This window comes from Anopheles merus, chromosome 3L, assembly GCF_017562075.2.
Source record: "Anopheles merus strain MAF chromosome 3L, AmerM5.1, whole genome shotgun sequence".
Lineage (NCBI taxonomy): Eukaryota > Metazoa > Arthropoda > Insecta > Diptera > Culicidae > Anopheles > Anopheles merus.
In genome coordinates, this window is record NC_054085.1 from 10,522,005 (window position 1) to 10,531,700 (window position 9,696).

A 9,696-nucleotide genomic window follows, 5' to 3' on the forward strand; every position below is an offset into this window, starting at 1 on the left:
TATTGGAGTGAGAAAATAATCAATGTCATGCAATCGATCATTGGCTGAGGTAGAATGCTAATTCATTAACGTTTTTGTAACATTTTGTTTAAAAAAATTAATAGCAACAAAAATAAAAATTATAATTATGAAAGCCCCAACCCATTCAGGATCTTAATTTTATTTTTTTTTTAAATTAGTAAAATGAGTTGTTTTTATAAATATTCACCAATAACAGAGGCAAGACAAACATATCTTCATTTCCATTCTATTTAAATCTATGCAAGATTTAAAGTGTCAAGGATGATAAATTTGTGAATATTTTAACACATCATATGTCTTGATGTCTTACTGAATATGTCTGAATATGTCTTACTCCTCAATCACAGCCATTTTCACCATCAAACACAAGAGATTTACAGAAAATAAATATATTTTTGTTACTGCTTTGTTGTACCTATAATGGTGGTATGGTTCCTATAGTCGTCGTATTGTGTTCCTATATTCGTGGTAAACACAGATACAACAAAAACTGTGTACAATATAAATGAAACTTAGTTTTGAAGCTGTTTTCATATGAATAGCAAGAATTACTGCCATAATATAGATTTGTTACATAATTTGATTGTAAAAAAATGTATGAATTTGAGCGAAGAACATACTGACTACAGTAGGGGAAGGTAGGTAAAGACGGACACGTTAAGGGAAATGGTAAAAATCTAAGGATAACGACCATGAAAATGTACATACATTATCTTACACTCATTTTTTATCAGACAATGAGTTAAAACTTTAAAGTTTGCATCTATTTTTGTGTTTTTTTTCTTGAATGAAAAACATGATTTTTTTCGTGCAGTTTTGAAATGTAAGACGTGATAGACCTGATATGGGAAAGATGGACACCATGAAGGCTAGGATGAACACCTTTAGAAAACGTTGAAAATTGAATTATTTTACACAATTTTAACTAATTATATCGCTTTCCACGTCCTGGTACGTTTTAAAACCAATTCTTGGCCAATTGCAACGACGATTCATTCAGCCGTGAATTTTGGAATTCTAAGCGCGCTTCTAATAGAACGTAGAATGCAGAATCTAAGGCATCTTTTTTAATATCGGACACTAACAGTAGATATTGCACCAGCTTACAGAACAACAATTTAAAACTTTGCTTTAGGAAATTATTTCGCGGAAAGTCCGCGACTACAGCATATTTGAGGGGCTTGTTAATAAGTCCAGCAATTTCTAACATTGAAGATTGAACTTTTTTGTATCTGTAAACCCATAGAATCTCTTATCTATTCGTGAACGATTTGATATCAGTATTTTATCTTTTTTTTATTAAAGTTTTCAAAGTCGTGACAAGATATTGGATTTCGTGAAGAACCTCATCAGCGTAATGGTTTATATCTTCAAAATACCCTTATTTAAGGTGCTTGAAGTAATATATTCATCACCAATTGATATAAGAAGTAAAATAACTCAACAAATTCGGTGTCCATCTTTCCCTATGACAAAGTGTCCGTCTTTCCCGCTTTGATGTCAGGATGTTTAAACCAGCAGAAAACAAGATTTTTTAATTCTTTTATTCTCGTTCTTTCACCAGTTTTTTTGCTTAACAATCATGACAAATCGTGCATGTATTAAACTTCCGAAAATATAAACAATGCAAGTTACAGAGCTTAAGAGCCGCAGTAATCAAATTAGATCCACAAAGGTGAGCACGATTGAAAATTTGTTTTGGTCGGGAATTCAACCAATTCCGCATACATTACACGAAAAATGTTCTCAAATGTGTTGTTTTCCCTTCAGTTTGGATTGTAAATTGTTGAATTACACGAAAATTGCCTTTTAAAAATGAATGTAGTTAACCTTCACTCGGAAGAGTGTGCTTGATTCAAAGTCGATTTTTCACTCAGCCAGATACGAGAATTTTGGCTTTTTAGGGTAAATTATTTACAGAAAACTCATTTTTGTAGCTTATTGTATGACGGTATGACATGTCAAAAATATCCTGTAAAAACTCTAAAATGTTCTGTTTTTGCTGGTTTTACTACTATAATCACCACACAACATGCATGTTTTGTTTACCTTTAATGTCACTTTAGTCAAAAACACTTAAAATACAAAAATATGGTAAAAATAAATTGAATTGAAATAACTCAATAACACTTCATTACAATCATGTAAAAACAATTACAATAATTGCGCTTTTTTTATTGTTCAGATTATTAACAAAAATATGAGTTTCGTTATGAAATCCTAAGGATTTTTGAAAAATGTTTACACATTTCACAAAATAATGGAGTTTTCGGTCACTAAGTAACGGAATGGTTCAATGTTACTTCTAAACCCTTTGAAAAAGTCTTAATAACATTTCAAACTAACATAAATAACTTCATTACTTTTAAATTATCGTGTGGAACGCATTTTTGTCCAATATCACCACTCTTGGTAATACCACCACTAAAGGTAAGTTTACCCTACTTGTTATCCATTTTCAAAAAAAATACATTATACATAAACACTGCACTAATCACACAACAGTATTCTGTGCAGCCAGTTTAAACTTCGTAATAACTGTGACTAAGCTTGATAAAGCGAGACGAGGCGCGACTTAGTGACTGTTCCACATCAGTTGTGTCGCGTCTCTGGACGCGTGTTGTACCATCGTACCCTTTTCACTGGCAACAAAACGCTTACCCTAGGTGTACTTCTGACCGATATATCCTACCACCGTATACCGGCGGCATGGATCCTGAGATGGATGTTCTGCCTGCGTCAAAATGGAACGGAGGCTTGCCCGTTTTGCTCCCGGTACAAAAAGGTATAATATGTAATTCTCTTAAATTAAAATTAATTTCTACCACCTTGCACTCCCGCCGACCATAGGTTTTGGAAGGTTGATTCGTTTCATTTACACCGCTTACGCCCTCCCGGGAGCTTTACACCTTTCTTGACCTCAAAACACTTTTTTCTCCATTTTGTTTTTCTTCTCTGCCTCAAATCCCACCGGGAGCGTTATGCTCGCTGGACGTGACATATTACTTACGAGCACGGTGGAACAGCAGCAGCAGCAGCAAGTAAACTCGCAAAAAAAGGTTGAGCTCAATCCCTGTCCAAGCCCCAATGCCAGTTGTCAGTTGACAGTTGCGGTAAGGGAGTGAAAATTAGATTGGATGTCTGGCTGGCGGGCTGGCTTTTCTGCTGTATCATCTGCAAAGCTGAGCAACAGCTTAACCGTCGTGTTAGCTCGTTTAACATGAAGGTTTTGTTGTCTGGCTGGAACGAAAAGGTAAATAAAAGCAGGAAAAGGGTAAAAAGAGGAGATTTATATAATAATAAGATCTTTTTTTTTTAAATTTTATGTTTAATATTTGATTGACTTTCGACAGTATTCTTTAAATCAAATGACTTTTTTAAATCATATCATCCTTTTTGAAATGCATTGAGGCCGTTATTTCTAAAACTTGTAAACTTGTAAAACAACAAAAAGTTTTCTGTCAAAATCCTTCTTCTTTTTTTGGAAGAATTAATACACTTACAACCTTTAAAAACTATCTCATTAAATCAAACATTGCAAGAAGCCTCCATCCTTCTCACGTTGTCTTCATTTTTTGCCAACATCTCAGCTCGTAACGATGCACGTTCACTGCATGTGTACCGCAGCATCCATTCAACTGTGTGCAGTGCTTTCAGCTGCAAAACTTTCCCACTCCTGCCTCCAAACATAGACACACACATAAACCTCTTTTAAAAAGCAAGAACATGCTCGTCTTCATCTGCTAAACAAGACGCACAAATAAAGCACAAGCCCGTAAAAGTAATGAAAGAAAACAAACCCCAAACGAAGGCGCCATCGTTGCCTTTCGCAACCGGGGCAAGATAAGGCACAATCCAGCATGGGGTGGCTGGGTGGTGGAGGGTGAGTACCGCTCGGTGTAAGTTGTTTGCCTTCTGTCAACTTCACTCTCTTTCTCTCACACCGCTCCTCCGACTGGTATAAACTCAAATACTCCAACATACTGCGCCTGTTTTTTCATTGAATTGTCATCGTTCGAGAAGTTCGGCAAAGCATCGCCTTTTGGGTACGCTGATGATTCTGCTTAAAGCTGTACGACGCTGATCAGAGATTCTTAGCAGAGTGTCTCCAACAATTTGCAAAAGAAAAAGGAAAAGCTTTTCTGGAGACGATACTACAGCAACACAGTGCAGGCCCAATAACACACAAGTGGAAACCTGCAGCTCACAATGAGCTGTGTAAGAATGGTGAGAAGATTTCCTCCCGAAAACAACACTGTACGATTACATTTCCCAATACAAAAAAACACACACACACACACACAAAACAACGCTTCCTTCCTGCTGCAGCATCATCCGTTCGGCGATTCCATTTGTTATACGCGAGGGGCGAAACAGTACCGGACAAAATGCGACACTCAGCGCTGGCTGGGAAAGGCAGGAAATACAACCAGAACCGGAAATTTGGCACCACCTTGCCCGTCCCGCCCAGCACTCCCTATCAATGAGATCGACTCGTTTTGCTTTGACAATAGTGTACGAAAAATTATAATGAGGTCCTTGAGACAAAACTCACGAGCGAAAATTTACCACTCCCGGGTGGGAAAGAAGGAAAAAGCCACCCCGTACCGATTGTACCGATGCACTGCATTTGCGTGTTGCTGCATTTTATTTTCGGCACATTATTTTTTCGCTTTTTTGTTTTGCGCTTTCGCATCCAAACTTTCCTCTCAGATAGCTGACAAAGCCGAATTCGTTAGCGGATGGCCGGATGCCGCACTTCCGGGCTGCTGTCGGTGACTGTGTCCTTTGCGACAGTTTGGGGACGGATACGCTTGCCTTGGGTATAATTCGCTTCTCTGTTTTTTCTTTCTTTTTCGTCTTCTTCTTCTTCTTCCATTGGACAAAAGTTTCCCGGAATGTACACTGCACCTGAAGAGGCCCCGCCAGCTGGAACAGTTTTCGGCACCGCCTTGTCAATGGCTGAAAAAGTTATCCTTCTGTCGCGCAACCCGGCATGGAGAAGCCCTCAAAGATCGAACCCCGTAATTGAAGCTCCCGTGCCCACGCTGTTCTACTTTCCCTTTTCCCCGGGGAGCTGGCGACAAGTAGTCCACCCACCCCCCTGGAGAGGTTTTGTACCAATAACGCAATACGAGCTCCAGCCTGATGGCAGCAATGTGTTGGTTAGTTTGGTTTTTTTGTTTGTTCCACTCTTAAATTTTCCCATTTTATCCTCTATTTCCCCAACTCTCCACTGTCCAGCTTTTGCAACCGCGCGGACAAACAGCCGGCCACAGCAAATTATTTCGCTACCTATCCCCTCCCCCCCCCCTTTCTGCGCCTTTTCTAAGTACATTCCTTCCCAACGCCGTGGGTATCTACCGCACGACCACTTTCTTCATTATTCAAATTTGTTCCTTTGCTTCCGCTTCGTTTCGCAATTAGTTGCAATTTTCGGAAAGCATTTGCGCTGTGTGACAACAAAGTCAACAACGCGAACATGCTGGACCAAATCGAGGCAGGGATGGGGGAAGGGAGGGAAGGAATTACGAAAAGAGGAAGTAATTACGGACCCAACTTCGGTTTTGGCCAGCATTTTGCCAATGGAGGACCGTCAACCGGCCGTCAGCTTTGCTACTTTCCCCTGCGCTCCCGTTCGGCCTCGCGTTCGTTCGTTCGTTCGGGTAGCAATTAGTATTTGTCTAACTTGTTATTATCCTTCAATTCCTTGGTCAGTTTGTGACTTTGCCACGGAACGCTTTCTTGATTGCTTGCTTGCGAGTAGCGGGAATGTTTTTTTTTATGCGAGCACAAGAACGATGAGTTTCTTGTCTTTGTGTGCCCTTTGTTTGGTGTGCACCTGAGCTGAGCTTGAGATGGTTGGAGCTCTCGCAGGAAGCAATCATAATTTTTGCACTTTACAAAGCACTCTTCTTTGTCATTTGTCGATTGTTGTGTCGATTCGGGATGATTACAATATTCGGTATTGTTGGTATCGGTTGTGTATAATTAAAAATGGGACAATCAATAATTTTACACATTGATTATTGAACAATGGAAACATTTTCTTATCTTTCATTGGTTCATTTTGAATGACTGCGATATCTTTCTTTTCATTCTATCTATTATCAACAAAAACGTAAAACATTGCAGAACTAATATAGATGATTTCGAATGCTTTGTGAGTACATTTTCAAGAAACAAGCATTGTAATAAATCAGAAAAATAAAGGTAGTAACAAGAGTTTAAGAAGAAAAACTTAAAATACATAAATACAGAAAAAATCAACATACAAAATATTTAAAAGGAAAACATGCAAAAAAGAAAAGGGCAAAAGAGTTCAATAACACCAACAAACCAAAAAAAAAGGTTTATCCTGAGCAAAGCATTAAAAAGACAAACAAGAATACGAAAACTAGGATAAGAAACGAAATAAAAAGTATTAATATTCATGTTTTCATCATAAAAATAAAGATAATAGATAAAAACAATCGAAAAGAAACAAAAATAGTTAACAAGAGACAGTAAAAGCAAGAATTGTTAAAAGAAGGATACCAAGTACACATGGGGAAAAAATTAGCTAAACTCATTGGAAAGATACTAATGATTTTTAGAACGAGCCAGTCGACCACTTTCTCAAACTAGATCGAATTCGGGAACGATCGAAGCGTTCGATTGTCAAAATGACATAAAATGATGGTTTCCTTGGATGTTTTTTTTTAACATTTTGAATTATTGTACGCATAACTGAGCGAGATACTGATGATATAAATTAATAATAGTAGTAGAATTTTTATTTAATGATGAACTTTGATTTTAACGCAGTACGCAAGTGAGTATTCGTAATGGGTTCGATCTCGTCTTTCCTAATTATACCTACTATGTATGTATAAAGGTGGTCGAGTTTAACGTGCAAGTTACCTTAGAGGCATTTGGAAGAATTCAATTGGGTGGGAGCACTTGATAATGCAAAAACCTATCTCAGGAGCAGAAAGAAATAAATTAAAGCAGCTGTTGTATTAAGACAACTGCAACTGAAAACTGATAAATGTTTAATTATTACGTTTCATAGACTAAAAAACCGATCAAGTATAATTATTCGTTGTTTGGCAGTGTGTTAGATCGTCGCCGGGAAGTTTGTGATCTATGTGTTACACTAGACTCTACTTTAAATTTCCGTTTACATATTGACAACACTGTTGACAAGCCATACAATATGCTAGGTTTTATCTTTCGACAATTCCGTGAATGTAATGATGTCTTATGTCTTAAGTCTTTGTTTACTGGTCTTGTGTACCCGTGCGTGGAGTATTGCTCAATTCTTTGGTTCCCGAATTGCACTACACTGATTAACAAGAAAAGAGGCAATACAACGGAAGTTTACAAGACATGCTTTAAAATGCGACCAATTCAGAGGACTTGCCATGCCAAATTATCGCTCGCGTTGCCTTTTGCTTGGCCTACAGATGCTCGAACACCGTTTTAAGGATAACCAATGTGTAATTGTAGCGAAAATATTTAAAAACGAATTAAACGTCCCTTGTTTACTAGAGAAGATCAATATCTACGCGCCTTCAAGATTTCTTCGCTCTCGTAACTTACTTGTCAGCGAGAACAGGCGTTCCTTATGTGGATACAACGAACCGTAACTAGCTAAGACAAGGCAATTCAATACATGGTCTCATGACATTGATTTTAATTTAACGACTAACGCATAATTTTGGCGACACTGGATCAAGCAAGACGTTAGGGGAATAATTGAGGGTTTAAGTAGCAGGATAGGTTTTAAGTACTTAGTTTATCACAACCTCAAGAATCACATATGCTAGTAAATAAAATAAAATAAACTAACTGTTCCTCTTCGATCTAGTTTGGAAAAATGGCTGATTGGCTAATAAACCCATCCATTTCCCACAAACTCTCAACCTACAAACCTACATTATCACTAACAACACTCCATTGCCCTCAAAATGCACACTTCACACCTTTTCAAACCATAAACAGTATCAATGTGCAGCCCATTTAAATTCGAACACTTCCAATGCTGCCACCATCCAGCAATTCGATCTCTGATAAGGCTTCCCACCAATTGATGACCAGTTATCATTAAAGTATCATATTTATTATCACAATCACTACCACGCAAGCCGCCGCCCCAAGTGGAATGGCAACCGTGTATCACTTTTAGATCAAACGAAAATGATAGGCTGTCCGCTTTAATGTCACTCCCAGGGCCGGCAATCGACAGCCGTTCATCATAGTCCATAGTTCCGGCATAGCTTTAAGGCAATGTGGCCAAAAATGGGCGGGTTGTCAAAGCCACCCCGTTCCATTTCACGCAAGCACATAAACCCGGCGGGCAACAAATCACGCCCGGACCACGGCACCTAATGCACGAATTGATGATATCATCGAATTCTTAACTATCGGGACAGGATGTCTATCAAGCGCCAGTATCGTTTTCCGGGAATATAAACATGACAACAAAGAGAGGGTGTGGGAGAGAGAGCGAACAAAAAAAAACAAACTAGGACCCCATTACCACTGAATTCAAGGGGATTTGGTCAACACTCGCCCATCCTTGCCGTTGTCATGCATCGATGGATGACAAATTACTTCCCTGTTGATTTTTGTGCAACGATTTATGATGACGAGACTGTCCGTCCGTCCGGCCCGCGGTCCCGTGTGGACTGAATGTAAAATAATAAACCAATCCATCAAGGAATGCGTGCCAAATAGCGGAACGGATAAATGTGCGAAATGGTGCCTGCTGCCGGATTTTGCTTCCGTTTGGCTCCTTTTTTTCTGTCGCCAGCTCCCGTGCACGCGTTTCAGCATTAAGAAATCGCAACCATGCGTTTTTTCCCTCCTACTAACGTCGATATTTGGAAGCTTAGAGCTTTGTTGTGGTAGGAATTATTGTGATGTCTTTGGCACGAATCAGGGCTGAGAGGAATACCAAACAAGGCTGACGAGCAAGGCTGGCCTCCAACAGACCGCAGTTACATGTCCGCAGTACCATCAATAATATCATCATCGTCGTGCGTGTGTTGTAGGCTCCCCCGAGGTTGATGTCTTCTTTATGCTGCCCTCTCTGTACGACGGAAGCGGGAGTGGACACAAAACAAGTAGGATAAATAAAAAACCTTCCCCTCGGTAGGAACATCCCAAACGAACGATACACGCTGGAATTGGTCACTGATTTCCGATTTCCTCTCCCTTCATGATACAGGGAAAGAAGCAACCGTTTGGTGCCATCACAGGCGACACCGTTCCGGTTGGCTGCCTTCCACCTGCACACACAAACACATATACTCCATCATCATCTCAACTCCCCAGTCGCAGCGTATGACAGGGCAAGACGAATTGACTACTTCCCGAGGAGATGTGGATGAATTTTTTGATGGCTTCAATATATCACGTGGCGCCTCCACCCTGCTCGGTGGGCGGTTGTGTTTCGCACACGCTGACCATTAATATTCCAGCATGCTGTCGGTGATGGTGCACCGACGCGGAACACACCTCCGGGCCGGGGGTTGGCTGGTTTCCGCTATCCTAATTTCCTGGGCGAGCTGCAGCACCAGCCACCAGCAGCAGTATTAGTAGGCGATGGTGATGATCATTTGTATTGCTAGACTGGGCGAAACGCGGTCTCATGCCACTCTCTCTCTCTCTCTCCCACCTTCCCTAAAA